Source organism: Tamandua tetradactyla, chromosome 4, assembly GCF_023851605.1.
Source record: "Tamandua tetradactyla isolate mTamTet1 chromosome 4, mTamTet1.pri, whole genome shotgun sequence".
NCBI lineage: Eukaryota > Metazoa > Chordata > Mammalia > Pilosa > Myrmecophagidae > Tamandua > Tamandua tetradactyla.
Window position 1 is genome coordinate 45028673 of NC_135330.1, and position 19272 is coordinate 45047944.

At 34.0% G+C, this 19272-nt stretch overlaps 1 pseudogene; it reads left to right on the forward strand.

The window, feature by feature from the left end:
• Positions 1 to 19272, forward strand: part of LOC143680230 (suppressor of cytokine signaling 4-like) — a 91305-nt pseudogene that overhangs the window by 57872 nt on the left and 14161 nt on the right.

The following is a 19272-nucleotide window of genomic DNA, read 5'->3' on the forward strand; positions in this document are numbered from 1 at the left end:
ATTATATATATTCAAGTTATACATATAATTAATAAAACAAACAGCTGTGAGCCCACCACAAAGTTTAACAAATAATGCATTGCACAATACTACTGAAACTATTTGGGTACCATTTACAATCTCATTACCCTGCCCTCAAAGGTGAAGGGTCACCTGAATTTTGTGTTTAGTTTCTTTCTGCTTTGATCATGTGCACTCATAATCATGAAATCATGTAGTGTTGTTTCTTTTTACAAAGCTGTTTGCATTAAACTCAATAATATTGTGTTGTGCTTGTTCTTCTGGGGTTGGCTTTTTGAACATAGCATCATGTTTTGAAAATTCTGTAGTATTTATGTGCATGGTTATACATTATACATTTGTACTATTGCATATAAATCTTTTTACATTTTTCATTTGACAATTTCATATATATCACTTTTATCACCTTATATTTAGCATTGTATATGTCCTTACTCAATGTATGTATCCATTCTCTGGATATGTCCAATCAGAGATCACTTGTCTCTGATTATTTTTTCATTATAAATGATTCACAGTGGACATTCTCATGCATGCTTGCTCTAGTTTATGGGCAAGAATTGCTCCTGAGTTTATGGCTATGAATGGAATCATTGATCCATAAGTTAGGCACATGTTCAACTTTACAAGAATACACTGCTTTCCAAAATGGGTATATTTAGTTGTGCTCCAACCATATCTTGTTCACTTATGTTTGGCATATAAACCTTTTTTTAATTTTTGCCAATTTATTGGGGGTAAAATTGTTCTTCAGTGTAATTTTTGCTTTTTTCTAATTGCTAGTGAAGTTGATGATCTATTTTTTTTTGGTTTATTTTTTCAATATTGTCCCCTTCTGGGGACTCTGAAGTCAATTGGCTTAATTGTTCTATTTCAATTGATTTATAGTTTTTATTACAGTACTCATAATACTAATATTTTCCTGATTTACTTTGTTGAAAATATCTTCTCCCAGTTTGTGAGTTATCTTTCAATGCATTTAATTCTTGTAATCTTAATGCAATGAACCATGGTTAATACGTGTGTATCCAGCTTAAAAATACATCCCTAGGTTTTGCTCTTAAAATTGTTTTCATATAAATTATTCTAAAATTTTAAGTTTTGATATTAACTGTCTGCTAACCATTGTTCAAGACTCAACTCTTCCCTCACTGTTCTGCAATACTAAGACTGTCATATATTAAGTTTCCTTATATATGTAGAACTGTATCTTTTCTTTCTGATCTGCTTCATATATCAATTCTCTTTTCATTTGCCAACTATAATTTGCTATGTTTAGTTCATTCTAGCTCGTTATTTTACATAAGCAATCCTTGGATGTTCATATATATTAGCTCTGTGATATAAAGTTTGGAATCAGTTTGTTACGTTTTTAATAAAGACTGCCATTATTTTGATTAGACAGTGAATCTATTGATTAATTTAACAAAAATTGATTTTTTTTTTACTGTGGTGACTGTATCTATGGCCTTTTTAAAATCATTTTGGTAAAATTATATTAATTTTTTTACTCATTTTCCTAATTTCCTCCACAAGAATACCTCAGTTTAGATATTATTTTTCTCATAATTTCTATTTTCTTTCTTCTTTGTCTCCATTTGCTCTGTATAATGGGTGTATTTATCACTTTTTTTTCATTTGGATCATTGACTTGGTCTTTAGAAAAAGATTAATCTTTCAAAAATAGTAATTGTACTCTTGCTATGAGTCAGGCACTGCATCCGACCACGAGGCTAGGATGATGACCAGAAGCAGACTTTCCCCTTGAAACTAAAGGAGCACAAAAACGATGTGAGAGATGGAAAAAGGATGAGAAAGAGTAAACCCACTAATGTATATGAAATGAAAACTGAAGTAAGAACTATAGAGGAAATTAATTGGGTTTTAAAGAAGGACTTTAATAGCTCAGTAGGTAAAACCTCTTCTTTAAAAATATGATATTTAACCTGAGAATTGCTTGTACAGAAAAGTTGAATCTGCTGAGTTCTCCAGGTGATAAGGGTCTTGAATTTCTTGTCAGAAGGCACACTTCACCCCCCTACCAGGTGTTAGCAATATTTTATGGAGGCTTTAATATTTTCAGATTGTGAATTTTCATCTTTTTATAGAAGTGTTAGTGGGAAGATTGGAAAGACGGCTGCCTCAAGGGCTCCTTGTTGTATGCTACTTAATACCAGAAGTACTGAATTAATTTTTAACAAAATAAAAAATATTCACTACTACTATATACCTCTAATGCTTGGTTAGTGTGAATTGAGGAATTTATCTCTTGACTTTATCTTTTGACTATTAATCAATTTATCTCTTGATTCATGGGTACATTTGCTATATTGTACTAAAGGTATGCATGTTCTTCTTTCATTCTAAGTTGTAAATTCTGTTAGTGTTTGTTCTAAAATAATAACAGTAAGTATTATTATTACAGTAAGCATGAAGAGAATAAAACTTTTGGCTAATATTTGTATTTACTATAAGCCAGGCATTGTGCTTTTGTCTTTACTTACATTATTTAATTTAATCCACTTTAGAACACTGCAATAAACTGAGATAAGATTTAAGCCAACACTCATCTTAATTAGCATTCATGTTAATTAGGTGTTAATTAAATATAGCTAATTGCCATATTTAATTTTCCCCTACACAAATGTATGTCTGGTGTTTTTCCTGGGCAGGCAAATTAAATATCACATAGTCTGGTTCAAAACTGCTCAGGTGAAAATCCTTTCATCTTAGTCTGGAATGTTTTAATTGGGGAACTTAAGGTGAAGGAGAAAAAGAAAATGATCAGTGGTGGAACTACCAGGGTAAAAGTATGCAATGGGACTGTAATGAGAAACTAGATGATACCTCCCATATTTTCATATATTCTTCATACATCAATTATTAAATGGACTAGAAGCTCTTCCAGAAGATAGCAGCCCAAGCCAATATTTCCTCAAGCTGTCATTATCGGTCTTTACACTGTGCATAGGAATGTGCATATGTGTGTATGTGCATGTCTGTGTGTGTGTGTGCTGGTTGGATGCTTCCAACCTTTAAAACCCTTGGCTTTTCTCCTTTAGAATAGAACATTTATATTTTTCTTCAACTTGTCTATGAGATCATATTTTCCTAATGTGGTCAATGGAAATCATCTGGACCTAGACACTCTAAAGCCAATTCCAAACTTGGATAATACTTGCTACCAAGGGTTAACAAGATTGCTCTATAAAATCATGTTGCCCTCCTGGGACTGTCTCCATGGCTTTATGTGCAACTGTTCCAAATTCCCTTGGAGTACATGACTGATAGAGAATACTTTACTGTATTTTTATTTAAAGATATATATCTGAAACAGGAAGAAAATTGGGTATTTTTTTAATGTAAAATAGAAAAGATACCTAATGAAGAAGGGTATATCTGTTTTTCTTGTTTTGTTCATCAGTATGTTAAGAATATAAAACATTGCTTGGCACACAGTACGTGATCAACAAATAGTGGTTGGCTAAACATTTTAACATTTTAAAATATTTAAATATATTAACTACTAAAATATTCAAAAATGAAAAACAGAGAAGAAAGAAGTAGGAAAGCAATTTGGCAATTCAATTTTACATGTGGTAAAGTTGAGTCAAAATTTAAAAGCCAAATAAAAACACCAGATGAATTATATTTCTCATTGCTATTGGGGAATGGGGCAATGTGTACAGAGAAAGGCTGGAGTGACTTGTTAAGTTCTGATCCTCTCTGACACGTAATTATTTTGCTGTGACTAAAGCTGTAAAATTTTGTATATTGAGGACAGGTGAGAGTTATAGACATTTAATGTACTGATTCAAATTTTCATCTTCATTTTAATCAAATACAGGAAGATATTAAAATTTCCTCTTAAGTTTTTCCCATCAAAACATGCAAATTACTCTTTCTGGTCTTTAGCCACACTGAGATATAGGACCGAACAGGTTATGAAATGAAACCTAATTATGGGCCAAGGACATTTTTCTTTCAAAACCTTTATAATATGAAACTTTAAAATGTTTTATGACCCTTCTATATAAGTAGCAACCAAACTTTTTAAAAAGTAGGCTACTTTCTGAAAATTGTTTAATAATTTCCAACTTGGTAAAAGTGAATATAGAACACTGTGTATTCAAAAGCCATTTTTCACATACACCACCTAGTGAATTTCGTCATCTTTTATTTCTGTTAGTACATCTTTATTTCTTATTATGTTTGCTCTTTCTACTCTAGATTAAGATAAAAATAGCAAGAAAGAGAAAAAGGAAGAAAGATAAATATATAGATAAAGAGATAAATAGGCATGGAAGGTCAATATTCGCTTCTTAATGTGCAGTGAGAATGTTCATTTTAAATTACTGACACAATTTCTCTCTATCTTCCCATGTACCTGATATCATCTTAATTGACCCAGAACATTCATCCTCCTGTGAAATGGGATAAACAAGGGAAATGAGGAGAGATGTGGAATTAAATATGCAGAAATAAAGAACATATGTAATATTCAGCATGTTACAGGTAAAATACAATTATTCAAACAAATAACATTGCAAGCCAGGATACTTTTCTTTAGAAAGAACATGTTACATATTTGTTTAGCCACCTCTGGACTTTCTACATTAGTATATTAGCAGTGAATAGGTCCCGGAAGACCTACTTATAGTTTATTTATAGTGTCTAGAAATCACCTCTTACATCTTTGATATGAAGGGCATAAGAATAAGATAGAAAGAATAAATGTTTTTTAAAAAATATTGTTCTTTAAAATGATGCTAAGAAGATGAAAAAGGAAATATAATATTTGGTCAGAATGTGTGCTCTAATTTCTTTTTATGTTTTGTTCTTAAAAAGAAGCAAGAATGAGGGACATGTTTGGTAGTTGGTAGTGCAGGGTAGTGGTAGTAGGACAACACTGTGGATGCACTTAACAACACTGGAATATATATCTGAACATTTAAGGGAAATATTACATAGTACATATGGTACAACACACACATACTTTGTTGACTTTATTGAACATTTAGTTTTCTATTTTATTGATTTCCTCCCATTTCTCCTATTTGCTCTATTTGAATTTGATATGCCAAATTTTTCCTAGTGTCTCAAGATAAATCTCAAATCATTAATTTTCAGCCTCCCTTTCTAACATATGGATTTAATGGCATAAATTTCCTTCAAAATACTGTTCAATTGTACCTTACAAATTTTGATATTTTATCTCTATTATTATCCAGTTCAAAAGATTTTCTAATTTCCATTGTAATATCTTCTTTAATCAAAGGATCATTTCTAAGAATATTCCTTGATATCTAAGGAGTTTACTACTTTCTTATTATATTTTATTATTGATTTCTCCTTTCAGAGAATATACATTAAATGGTTTAAATCATTTGAAATATTTTGAACCTTGTTCTATACCCTGGCATGGAGTAATTTTGGTAAATAAAATTTGATAATCAAAAATATTCTGGAGCAGCTAAAAGGAAAAATCTGAGAGGACTGTATGGTAGCCCATGACAGACTCTGGGATCTGTCCAGTAACTACTTGTTGAAGAGTGCTTTGAAAACTATTGCTTTTTTATTTCCTTACTTTGTATATATGTTATACTGTATAATAAAAAAGTGGAAAAAAAATCCATGACACTGTCCCATACAAACAGCGAACCCTAAGTTAAACCATAGGCTATAGTTAAGAGTACAATTATAAAAATGGGCTCTTTTCAGTTTTAACAAATGTACCACACCAATGCAAGGCGTTAAAAACAAGACGGTATTTGGGAATCCTGTGTTTTATGCATGATTGCTCTGCAAACCCACAACTTCTCATAAAAATAAAATAAAACAAAGCAAAATTAAACAATATAAGCAGTATGCAGATAAGGACATGAAGGTAATATTGAAGTCAGAGGAAGGAGTCTTTTCCCTCCAATCTCTTGATCCCCTGACAGAGATCATCTCCTGTGTAACCCCTCGTCAAACCACATAAACTTCTGAGATAGTGTAACAACAACTTATTCAGGGAGCAAAAGCCCACTGAGAAGATCTCTCGGGTTTAGGTTGTTATACCTCAATCTATACGGGGTGGGAATGCTCAGTTAAGAGCGACTGGGCATTTCTGTAGACCCAGTATGAGAACTAGGCCACCCCACAGCAAGGGGGACACAAAAGGACCGGGGAGCTGGACAGAGAATATGGAAGTCACTCCAATGTTTGTAACTGACAGAGGTTATAACCCAGGGAATGCTCTAGGAATTTAATTAAACTAAAAGATTTATGAGCAAAAATTGCCCCATTTATAGTTATTTGCAAACTATAAACAGCAATATTAACAAAGCAAACCAATTACAAGTAGACAAGAAACACTGCTCTCAATATGAGCTAGACTAGCATGTGGCCAAAGAAGCCATTCTTCCTAGGGAGAGAGAATTGAGGATAGGGAGGATAATAACTGACAAGTTGGGGATTTTCATTTAAATTAGAGCTTGAACGTTTGTAAATGGATTGATTAAAATTTTAATTTGAAAATATTTCAACTGAGTTGGGCAAATTTTTTTTTCCCACTAATCATAGATGGAGGTAACTATGGAGCTCTTGCTTGCTATTGATTACAATAGAAAAAGAAAGAGATAGAGAAAGAAAGAAATAATACTATCTCTGCAGATTTGAATTTTAGTATAAGCTAAACTTCAATCTGTTACAAACATCCCGATATGCTAAGGAATATTTAAATTTTCAAAGACCATAGACATTCTTTTGATAAAAATAATCTGAGTAAAGAATTAAGGAGAAACTTTATTCAAAAGACTTGAAGGACTCAAAATGGTGCAGAATAGAAAATTTTAAAGATCACTCTATAATGAGTGAGCTGGAAAAAAGCAATTGGAATTGACAAAGTAGTAATCCTGGAACCAGACTGGACATTTAGAATAACCATGGGAGTGCTAGACAAAGGGAGTGGCTGCTAAGAGTTCAGCCTTTGTAAGCAAAAGTGTGAATCAGTGGCCTGTCCCCTTTTCCCAGCCTGAGGTAGCACAGTGGAAATGGCAGCAGCTATGGAAAATGACCTGGATTGCAGGAACAACCAGCTGGAAGCAGGCAGACAATTGGATAATGTGTACTAGGGTTGAGAATTAAAGTTAGCCTGAGGAACAAACATGGGCACTGGGTCTGGCTTTGGCCTCTGGGCAGTAGGATTCTGGCCTCCCATCAACATTCACCAGAACATAAACAGTCAGTGCACCTTCTTTGCTTCTTTTTCTTAAATTCTCTGTGTGGCTGTTTTTTAGTCTGGCAGATTCTGGAATGTCCAGCAAAAATACTGTCCTCATTTTCAACCGTAGTTTAGACCCTCTCAGCACAAGCAGTTTCTGGCCTCCCAGAAGTATCTGCTGGGACATAAAAAGCAGTGAACCTTTTTAAAATTGGTTTTCTTACTTTTGTGAGTGAGTGTTTCTTGGTCTGGCAGATCCTTGAGGGACCATACTTGATGCTCATCTATGTTTGATCTCTATGGGAAGCAACAGCTTCCAAACACCTACCATTATCTACCAGGATGTAAAGAGCCAATACAACTTGTTCTGCTGTGGCTGGATTATTTCTTTTGCTTGTGTTGCTTGGTGTGATAAATTATTGAAGAACAAGCATAAACATTATGTTCAGTTATGGCCTGTTGATTGATGAGTTTAATCATTTTACATTTCAAATTGCTGATAAGGCAAGACTTCTGGCTTTTTGTTATTTGTTTATTTGCCATGCCCATAAGAACATAATGTGGCCATAAGATTAGCAAGCACCTCAAAATTAAGCAGAAAGAAGCTTTCTTTTATTGTAAGGAGTAAACAGGGAATGGAACAAAAGGTGGAGATAAACAGATGGCATGGTCATGATTATTTAGTAAGAAATTTTTTCCTACAATCAGCCAATTCTCAGAATGAGCCATTAACAGAGTATGCTCTGCAGGCCAGTGCTTTCGTATACTTAGGGGTGAGCCCAAGTTCAGGGCCTGGAAGAAGAGGAAAATCTGACCAAATGTTGGTCTAGTCAAGTCTATGGGTAGATAATGGGCAATTATAAGTACCTGGTCATAGCATGAACTCATAGTTTTTAATGTATATTCAGATAGATACAGAAATATATGTGTGTGTATGTGTATTTGTATGTAGTTACAGACATATTTCCTAGCTCTGTGCACTGAAAGCACATAAAAGCAATCACACTCAGTAGCAATGAGCATACTTTGCACCCATATTTCCATTTCTAAATACTATTCTTCAATTAAAAGAACAAGGATTCTTTGGAAAAGAATATTTCCATGACTGACACAGAAAAAAATACAAGAAAACCCGGAGAAACCTGCATTACCAGTAAGTAAAAATTTGCTAAAAATAATGGCTTCAAACCTGCAACTTTATGGCTAATTCAATATCTCAAAATTTAATGTAGAAAAAATAGTCTCTTCGACATATGGTGCTGTGAAAACTGAATGCCTGCATGTAAAAAAATTAAAGATGGATACCTATTTCACACCATATAAATTAAATAAAAATGGATCAAGGACCCAAATATAAGAGAAAACACCATAAACCTTTCAGAAGAAAACATAGGGAGATATATTCATGATCAGGGATGTGGCAATGGAATCTTAATTAGGACATCAGAAGAAGGAGCATCAGAAGAAAAATAGATAAATTGGAAATCATCAAAATTAAAACTTATGCCCATCAAAGAATATCAAGAAAGTGAAAAGACGACTTAGAGAAAGGAAAATATTTGCAAATGATATATCTGTAAAAGTTTATTATCTAGGTTATACAAAGAGCTCCTACAATTCAGCAACAAAAAGACAAGTAACCTGATTTAAAAATAGGCAAAAGACTGAAAGACACATTTTTTTTCCAAAGAGATACAAATGGTCAATACACACATGAAAAGACTCTCAGTATGATCAGTCATTCACATAATGCAAATCAATACCACATTCAGATATCACTTAATAATATTCATAGAATGCTTGTCATTTTTTTTAAGATAGAAAATAACAACTGTTGGCAAGGATGTGGGTAAATTGGAACCCTTGGACATTGTCGGTAGGAGTAAGAAATTGTGGAGCCACTGTGGAACAATTTGGCAGTTCCTTAAAAAGTTAAACATAGAATTATCATATACCAGCAATTTCACTTCTCAGTATACACACAAAACAATTGAAAACAGGAACACAGAGAGATAAACACCAATATTCATAGCAGCATTATTCACAAAAGCCAAAAATCAGAAACAACCCAAATGTCTATCAAAAGTTGAATACCTAAAATATTTTATATGCAATTTTAAAATATCAAAATATTTATATGCAATAAAGTATTATTCAGCTGTAAAAAGGAATGAAGTTCTTATATATGGTAGAACATGTATTAATCTTGAAGACAAGATACTAAGTAAAACAAGCCAGATACAAAAGGATGAATATTATATGATCCCACTTATTTGAAATATCTAGAATAAGCAAATTCACAAAGACAAAAAGTAGACTAGAAGTTAAGGGTCTAGGGAAGTTAAAGCTCAATGAGTATTAAGTTTCTGTTTGGAGGGAGGAAAAGTTTTGGTAACGGAGGGTGTTTTTGTTTGTTAATGGTGTTAGAAATGCAATATACCAGAAATGTGTTGGCTTTTATTAAGGAAATTGTGCTGGTTTGAAAGGAAGTATGCCCCCTAAGAAAAGTCATGTTTTAATATAAATCCCATTTCTTAAAGGTAGAATAGTCTCTATTCAATGCTGTGTATTTGGGACTGTGATGGGATCATCTCCCTGGTTGATGAGATTTAGTTAAGAACGGTTGTTAAACTGGATTAGGGGATGATATGTCTCCACCCATCTGAGTGGGTCTTGATTAGTTTCTGAAGTCCTATAAAAGAGGAAACATTTTGGAGAATGAGAGACTCAGAGAGAGCAGAGAATGCTGCAGCACCATGAAGCAGAGAGTCCACCAGCCAGCGACCTTTGGAGATGAAGAAGGAAAACGCCTCCCGGGGAGCTTCATGAAACAGGAAGCCAGGAGACAAAGCTAGCAGATGATACCGTATTCACCATGTGCCTGTCCAGCCGAGAGAGGAGCCCTGACTGCGTTCGCCATGTGCCTTTCCAGATGAGAGAGAAACCCTGAACTTCATCGGCCTTCTTGAACCAAGGTGTCTTTCCCCGGATGCCTTTGATTGGACATTTCTATAGACTTGTTTTAATTGGGACATTTTCTCGGCCTTAGATCTGTAAACTAGCAACTCATTAAATTCCCCTTGTTAAAAGCCATTCCATTTCTGGTATATTGCATTCCAGCAGCTAGCAAACTAGAACAGAAATTTATTAAGTTACAAGTTTATAATTCTAAGACCATAAAAATGCCCAAACTAAGGCATCAGAAAAAGATATCTTGACTCAAGAAAGGGATGATGATGCTTGAGGTTTCTCTTTCAGCTGGAACATCTGCAAACTTTCCCTCCTGGCTTTCCTGGGAAAGTATTCCTTCCGGAACTCTGAATATTTGTCTGTGTCCACCCTGGACTTTTTCCAGAATGGTTCCCTCTTAAGAACTCACCTCAAATGGTGGAGACAAATAACCATGAAAACCACCTAATCAAAAAGGTCCTACTCAACAATATTGCATCAAAATGAAAGAATATGGCTTTTTGGGGGTACACAACAGTTTCAAACCAGCACAGATGATGGTTTGGTAATGGATGGTGTTGATAATTGAACAACATTATGATTGTTATTAATACAAATGAAATATATAGTTAAAAGGTTAAATGGGAAATTTTATGTTATATATGTATATGCTACTGTTACTGTTTGCTAAAGATGCTGCAATGCAATATTCCAGAAATGAGTTGGCTTTTTCAAAGGGGATTTATTAGCTTACAAATTTATAGTTCTAAAGCCATGAAAATTTCCAAATTAAGTCATCACGTGGAAGATACCTTCTCTGTGGAAAGGCTGTGGAAAGGCTGCTGGCATTGCAGGTTCCTCTGTCACATAGCAAGGCATATGGCAACAACTGCTGGTCCTTCTCTCCTGGGGTCTGGTTGCAATGGCTCTCTTCAAATGTCTCTGGGAATTTCTCTTTATGCTCTCCTTCTTACTTGCCTTTCATCCTCTCATAAAGAAGTCTAGTGAAGGATTAAGAACCAACTTGAAAGGGCTAGGTCACATGTCAATTAATATAGTCTAACGAAAAGGTCCCACCCACAATAGGTCTGCCCTTACAAGAACGGATTAAAAGAACATGGTACATAACACATTTAAACCAGCACTGTTACTGAAATGAAATTTTAAAAATATGTTGGTTGAACATTGGAAAGTGAGGTTGAAGGAGCATCCAATAACCAAACTGGAGACAATTTGCACTCAAAAAAGAAGAGCGATCAATTATGCATATTAAGACGAAGTAAATATCACAATTCTCTACTGATATGAATGATTGAATAAACAAATACATTGAGAAGGGAAAGTTCTTCCATATACTTGAATTTCTATGAATAAACATAGAAGGAATGATGAAAACACAAATAATCACCATTAGGCAAACACCACAGTAATGTAGTAGACAGGAATCATCAATAGATACTAAAATTTGATGGCAAAATATCATAAGAAACAGTACATTTAAATAGTCCTACCCCATGGGAGCATTATTTACTACAAAGGGACAAATAGTAACTTTACTGGTGAAAGCTTGGCAATTGTCACTTTAACCAACTTTAGGCAAAACATTCATTTTTCCTTCTATTTTGGGTACAACCATTTTGTATCATAAAAGCCTGATAATATATTTCTACATTTATTGAGTTTTTAGATTTATTTATACTATTATATATTCTTCATTTTAATTTTGCTTTCATTTTAGTATTTTTTTTAAATCTTGCCTTGAAACTTTTCTTATTTTGGTGCTCTGTTTCCCACTGATAGGAATATTTATAAATGAATACACATTTTCATGATTTTATTTATTAGGCAGGGTGATATAAAAGATGTTTTTAGTATTTTCTGAGGCAGGCGTCTGACTCAGTCACTATGTCACCAAATTTTCAAGTGTCAATGACAATATATATCAAAATACCGCTGTACAGACTGCTGTTTCAGACAGTTGGTGGCTGCATGAAAATTGATGCCAGCAACTTGTCTTTGAGATAAAGTGTTAAATTTACATGATTAAAGATGCTAAATATAAAGATGGAAATTTTATCTTTCTGCATATCAGTGAAGATTTAAAATCTGGCAAATCTCTATTTCAAAGGAATACAGGATAAAATAAAATCATAGGATTTTTTTTTTATCTTTCTACTCTTCATTTGGTGCAGTTTCTGCAGGTAGAAATCATTGTCCATGCCCAGTCCCTATTTATCATCTTGGTGTTTGACTTTGACATTACTTCTTTGAGAGTAAGTGAGCAAGTCACTTCATTTGTCTAAATTGCTGATACCTGCAGAATTTATTTAAAAAATTATTCAGAAATTCTGATGGGGAAAATGAAGGATAAAGTATTTTGTGTAAAAATACACTACAAAATTTATAGACAAGTTTTTCTGTTTATATGCTCACCTTCTTGGTATTTCTTGAGGAAGTAGACATTGAATACTTGGGGAATACCTCATTGACTTTTCAAATGAAACTCAGGAAAGAGCATAACTAAAACAAAACTTTTTCAGAGATGCCTTGAGTAACTCCTAAGCATACCAAACCTGTTTCCAAAGACCAAAGAATTCAACAGAATAATTCAATTCCAGTTCCATTTCTTCTCATAACCTCAGCAATGTTCCTTGTTGAAGGAGGGAGAAAGTTCTTTTTTTTTTTTCTTTTTGTCTATCTATCTATGTAGATGTACTAGTCTTTTACATACCAACAAATACTATTTATTTCATAATCACAAACACGAAAATTGAAATCCACACATTATTTTTTTCTGTCAGAAAGAAGGTTGATGACCTTTAGTAAGGATGGATTGCAAAATGCTTTCATGAATCTTGGATGCTCAAATCAACATTTGGGACTAAGAAGAAGTTTGAATAAAATATACGATCATTTCAGTAACTTAAAGGTGTTAACCAACATTTACAGGTTCTTTGGTAAAAAGTACTGTTGTCTAATTATATTCAAGAAGTTATTTGATTGAAATGACTATTTAGTCAGAAAAATAGTACTTTTCTACTGACTAAAAGTTAATCCATAACTTGGCATTTCTTGCCATTTATATGTGGCACTGGGCTACCATATTTTTTCTGTGCCAAGACAACTCTTCTTTATTATTCCCCTTGCTGAAGAAATACTACCCAAGGACTATGTCTGCTTTATGGTGACCCACAGAGGGTTTTGCATTCCTTCTCTAATAAGTAAAAAAGACATTCAGAAAAAGGAGCAGAGAAGAGAAAGCCATCCCTTGAAAGAGTTCCTGAAAAGCTTAAAGATAAAACAATGATCCTTTCTGAGATTTTGAATTACAAATTCAGAAAGATAATAAGTCTCTGTACTAGATAAGGCAGAAGGATGTCTGCGAAGAGCAACAGCCCAAATCTGAGACATCTCTATGTGCTTTCTTTGTGCGCAAGAAGGAAATGACCACATGAAGCTTTCTGAGAAACTACAGCCATTAAAGCCAGGATGCTGCAGTGGAACACACTTCCATAGAGGCAGATCAACAGTCTATGGAATGGCCTGGTAAGACCCTTCTCTATACTAAACAAAGACAAATACACTGTGATTCTCCCCATTGGGGAATAGAGTAAGAGAAATAGAGAAGTTGAAAATAACCACAGACAGAATGAGATGGCCATAAGCAGAAGCTATTAAGTAGTAGAAGCCATGAGTAAATAGGAGTCATAAATTTGGAGTAAGCTAAGAGTAGAAAGAAGTTAACGTGAAGAGAAGAAAAAGAGGTAAAGTAAATAGAAGAAGCCAGAGATACAGGTCTCCGAGGGAAGGAAAAGACATTTTTTTTGAGTTTGAAAGTCTTTCTTTATGTTCCCAGGTATATTCCCTTACATAAGACTTCTATTTATTTTAGCAATCTGATTGTTTATCTCTTGAAAATTGTAATATGATTGCACAGACATCTTACAATAGTAAAAAATGATGGGAAGCTAAAGTGAAAGTAATAAAAATATGGAAACATGCTCAGAAGTATGTATCATATTTCTGAATTCTGAGAAGCTTCAGATAAAAGCCTGTCAGCAGCAAAAATTCCAAATTTAAGCCATTTGTCCTCAGCTGTGGTTGGGTTTCCTCCATTCCCCTCCCAGAGAACAACGGGTACATTTGGCAATGCCTGGGTACATTTTTTGGGTTACCACAAAATGGGAAGGCACTGATAATAACCCCTAGGGGTAGAAACCATGGATGCTACTAATCACCCTGTACAAATGCACAGGACAGTCGATTACAATAAAGAATCATCCAGCCTATATGTCAGTTGTACCATTGTTAAGAAATTTGATCTTATCCAGAGATTTAGGTCAAAACAAATTATAAATCTCTAAGTTGATCTAATTCTGATCTAACTATTTCAAATTGACTCTTATTCTTACAGCATTTATACAATAACTATTATACTTGAAAAAATCTAAATTAAATATGTTAGCCTCAAGAATGTAAATTTGTCTTGGGCATTTTGTTTGGAATAACTCTTTTATGCAAAAAAGGAATATTTTGAGAAGTTTCATTGGAATGCATTATGGCTTTGTTGCTAATGTAAATAAAGGAATGGACTGAAATGGATATTTTCAGACAACAGGGAAATCAAAGAAAGTGATAAACCTGCAAATTCAAGTCTGGCATGTTCTTTATAAAGCAAAAGGTCCAAAGCAAATTTTCCAGTAACTTTGGCACATCTAAATGTGAATATTTTGTTTTCCTATAAATTGATTATATTCATGTGATAGCTAATTCTTTGCAGATAAGTGGTTAATAATAATATACTAAAAACAAGTTAGAATTATACATGGACAGATAAATGTTTACCTAGTATGATTTTAACTTTTCCTCCCCTGACAGGGAAAAAGAAATCATCCAGCTATCATTACATTGCCATTAGACTATACAATTAAAAATGCCAAAATCCTGGGGCAGAAAATGCATCAAACTTCACTAGTCATCAACATTTGTGTGTTTTTAAGTCTGTGTGTTTTGGGTGGGAGGGCATGGGAGAATAGACCAAACAAATCAAAGCAGAAAATTCAACCCATAGAAGACAATTTAAGTAGGGGAGGGAAAAGCAATAAAGAAACCTGAGAAAGATGAGGTAGACAAGCATAGCCCATTGCCAAGTTCATAACCTGAACTAAGGTTTCTCCTAAATAATTTATGTTTGTTTAAACATGATATGCTAGGTTGTTTTCCTTACAAAAATTTAGTAAAGTATCTATGCCTATTTTTATATACTTGGAAACTGAGACCTAATGTACTTCATCAATGCATCTAGACTGTACACTTAGTGCAAAGCAGAGTGCTTTAGTTTCCTTAGTTCCTGAAGCAAATTCCATGAAAAGGGGCAGCTTAAACAATGGGAGTTTGAGGCTGGGAGAAAACTCCAAATCAAGGAATCATCCAGGTGATGCTTTCTTCATGAAGACTGTGTGTTCTAGGGCTGGTTGCTGGAGATCTTAAGTTTTTAGCTTGTCACATAGGAAAGCACATGGCAGCATCTCCTGGTCTCTCCCTTCACTTCCCGGTTCCATTGATGTTCAGCTTCTTGCTTCCTGTGTCTTTTTCTCTCTCTTTTTGTCTGAATTTCCTTCTATTTATAAAGGATTTCAGTAAAAAAATTAAGAGTCATCCTGATTGAGGTGGGCTACACCTTAACTGAAGTAACCTTAACAAAAAGGTCCTACTTAAAAGGGGTTCACACCCACAGGAATGGATGAGGTTTAAGAACATGTTTTTCTGTGCTATATGCGGCTTCAAACCACCACTGGGAGCAAGGATTTGAATCAAGACCTGCCTGACAAGAGAGGACATCCTCTTTTACATTTGTCCTCTAAAATCTTTTCTTCAAGATTGTAGGAACTAGTTTTAAATAGATTTTCAATAAAGTAAAGAATGCAAACATTCACTAAACATTTATATACTTAAATTTTGCTCTCTTTACATAAATTATTTTATGAAAATAGTTTGTCATTTGTTGAGAATATGTTAAGCTATAAAAAAACAGAAAGCCCAACTACAATGACTTAAACAATGGGTTCTAGATTCTGTCATCTAGAATCTCAAGTAATCTATCACTACTATTTCTTAACCAAGTTTCTCCAAAGTCCACCAAATTAGCTTTTTTGATCAAACAAGGGCATTTGTATTGCTCACTGCCATAGGAAAGACCACTATAATGAAAGCATCTTAGTAGCTACTTGGAGTAAGGAGACCAAAGACAGGATTTTCAATGTCTGGTTTAAGGTGGTTCTCTCAAAGTGGTAGCCTATCTGAGGATGGGTAAAGTTATCCTTTAACATTAGTGGACACAAGGGTGCCAGGCTTTAGAAGGGACTCAGGAGGAGCAGACAGTCATTTGAAGAGCCAATTAGAGTAATCTGTTGTCCTGACAAGAGAATAATGAGGGCTAGTGAAGTATCCCCCTATGCAGATACACGGATTTGGGGAGGATATTCCAGACACTAACAGTAACACAATTTGCAATGTCACCTTGGCAAATGTATCTTGCAATAGTAAATTCACATTAATGTAGTGTATCACAGCTCAACAATGTCACCAACAATTCAGGTTTCTTTTTCTTCCTCTCTGCCATCTTTTGCAAGAGACATTTATTCTCATGGTTTCAAAATAGCTTGAACACCTCCAACATCACAATGATATCCCTGGCATTAGAAAATGAAATGAAAAGAGTAAGCTCAAAGAGCCAAGTCTAGTTCATTCAACTCTCCCTTTCAAAACTGCTTTCCTTTGAGTCCTATATTCTGCTTTTATCCTGTTGCCCACAACTAGCGCCAAGAATTGGTTCTAACTAAATGAACATTGAGTAGATGTATCTTTCGGCTTACAGCCTTTGCAGCTGAGAAGAAAGCAAAAAGACGTTAAAAAGTTGTGAATTGTTTTTTACCACTTAAAACACAGTGTTAGCTATAAACTTGATTGCATCTGAATAGTTTCATAACTGCTACATTTATTGTGGATATTCATAAGGTGATATGGTTGATTAATATCCCCAGGCACTCTGCTATATTATTTACATGCTTCGGTTCATGAAACTTCATTCTAACCCTATTTGATAGATATTAGTAATATTTCCTTTAGAGATGAGAAAACTGATGATAAGTAACTTGTTTAAGGACATGGAGCTACTGCAGAGATTGATTTAGAATTCAGACTATTTTACTCCAGAGCTCTTCTCATTATACTTCTTCTGCCAATGTAAAATATAAAATTCAACTCTAATGGACATATTGATTAAAATTAATTAATTGTGATTACTTAATTGTGATCAATTAATTGTCCTGTGCTAAATAATTCCTGGTTATAATCAGAAATTCCTGAAGTCAGATAAGTCTAAGTACCTGAATGTGTTTTTTTTGCATACTATTATCTGTCTTTTTACAAAGTAAATTCTACTTTATGTGGAATAAAGTATTGTATTATTTTTTTCATGTACTGTAAGTCAATGAAATGGAACTGGTGTTATGAGCCATGTTTTTGTTGGCAACTATCACCCAAGGACATATGTTCAAAATAGTTTAATAATCATATCTGATAAGTTGCAGATTCAAAATATTTTCAAAAACTCGTCTAAAATCCAGTTTGCATGATTTTTTCCATTCTCATATCATATCCCTACAGCCGATTATTATCTATCTATCTATCTATCTATTTATCTATCTATCTATCTATCTATCTATCTATCTATCTATCTATTTACTTATTTATTTATTTTGCATGGGCAGACACTGGGAAATGAACCCGAGTCTCCAACATGGCAGTCGAGAACTATGCCTGCTGAGCGACTGTGGCCTGCGCCTACAGCTGATTATTTTAAATAGCGATCTCCCTAGAATTTCAAGCTTAGTAAAGCAATTTTCTCCCACCATGCTGAAAAATTCTTCCATGTTTACATTGTAAAATCAAGTGATTCAAATTTAAAACACAGTGTCGACTGTTACTTTTTCTGAGACTGTTCTTAAAACATAATTTTTCATCTCAGAAAATAATTAAGCTGAAACCAAGTAATATCACAATAACAAAATATCTGTTACAGCTGGTACATTGCCAATTTTTTAAAAAGCCTTCTTGTACTGATGATTGCTACTCAGAGTACAGTCTGACCATGACTTTATAGATTTATTGGCTTACTACTAGATCATATGGGGATATGAATGTTTACGTTACACAAAATACCAAAAAAATTAGGCCAAATGGATTGCTCCCATAGAAAACTGGGCTTTTCCATGTGCAGAGCATGTGGTTGCCAAAAGATATAATTTGAAAGCTACTTAGAAAAGTTGTTTCATCAAAAACAAAAAGCAAAACAAAAATCCATAGTTATTTAATATTAAGCATATAGAGAGCTCTGTAAACACAACTTATCTCCAAAGCATATATATTGTGTCATTAAGAGTTATTAATAAATTGTCTGTTAATTATTGTGCATTAGTATAGCTGCTAATGGCTGAGCAGGGACCATAGAGGATAAGAGTCAGAGCCAAGGGTGGGCCATGGTGGCTCAGCAGGTAAGGATGCTTGCCTGCCAAGCCCGAGGACCCGGGTTTGATTCCTGGTGCCTGCCCATTTAAAAAAATAAAAAAGAGTCAGAGCCAATGTGTTTACTGCCACATTATCATTACTGCTTTTTTTCTTTATAGTTGTTTAATAGTTTCTTCTTGAGCAGACTATTTGAGGGAAGAATTAGCACATTAGGAAACTGGCTCTGTTACTAGGAAAGTTTGAGTAGAAAGGCATTGTACTCCGGCAATTATGTTATTTCTTTTATTTCAATAACATCATATATGAATAGTATCTATGATGAAAAACAGACATTTAAACCACCCATTCCCAGAAAATTCTGAACAATATTCATGGAAGAGCAATGATTTTATGCTTTAAAGTATAATTCTGTTATCCTCTTGCCTTCCTGCTCACCTGTCTGTTTACATGCTTTCCTGCATGTCTTCTTCCTTTTATCCCTTCCTTCCTGTATAGCTAACTATAGAATAAATTAATCACTCCTTCCACATCACGACTTTCCCCATTGCATTTTTGCTATATTGCAG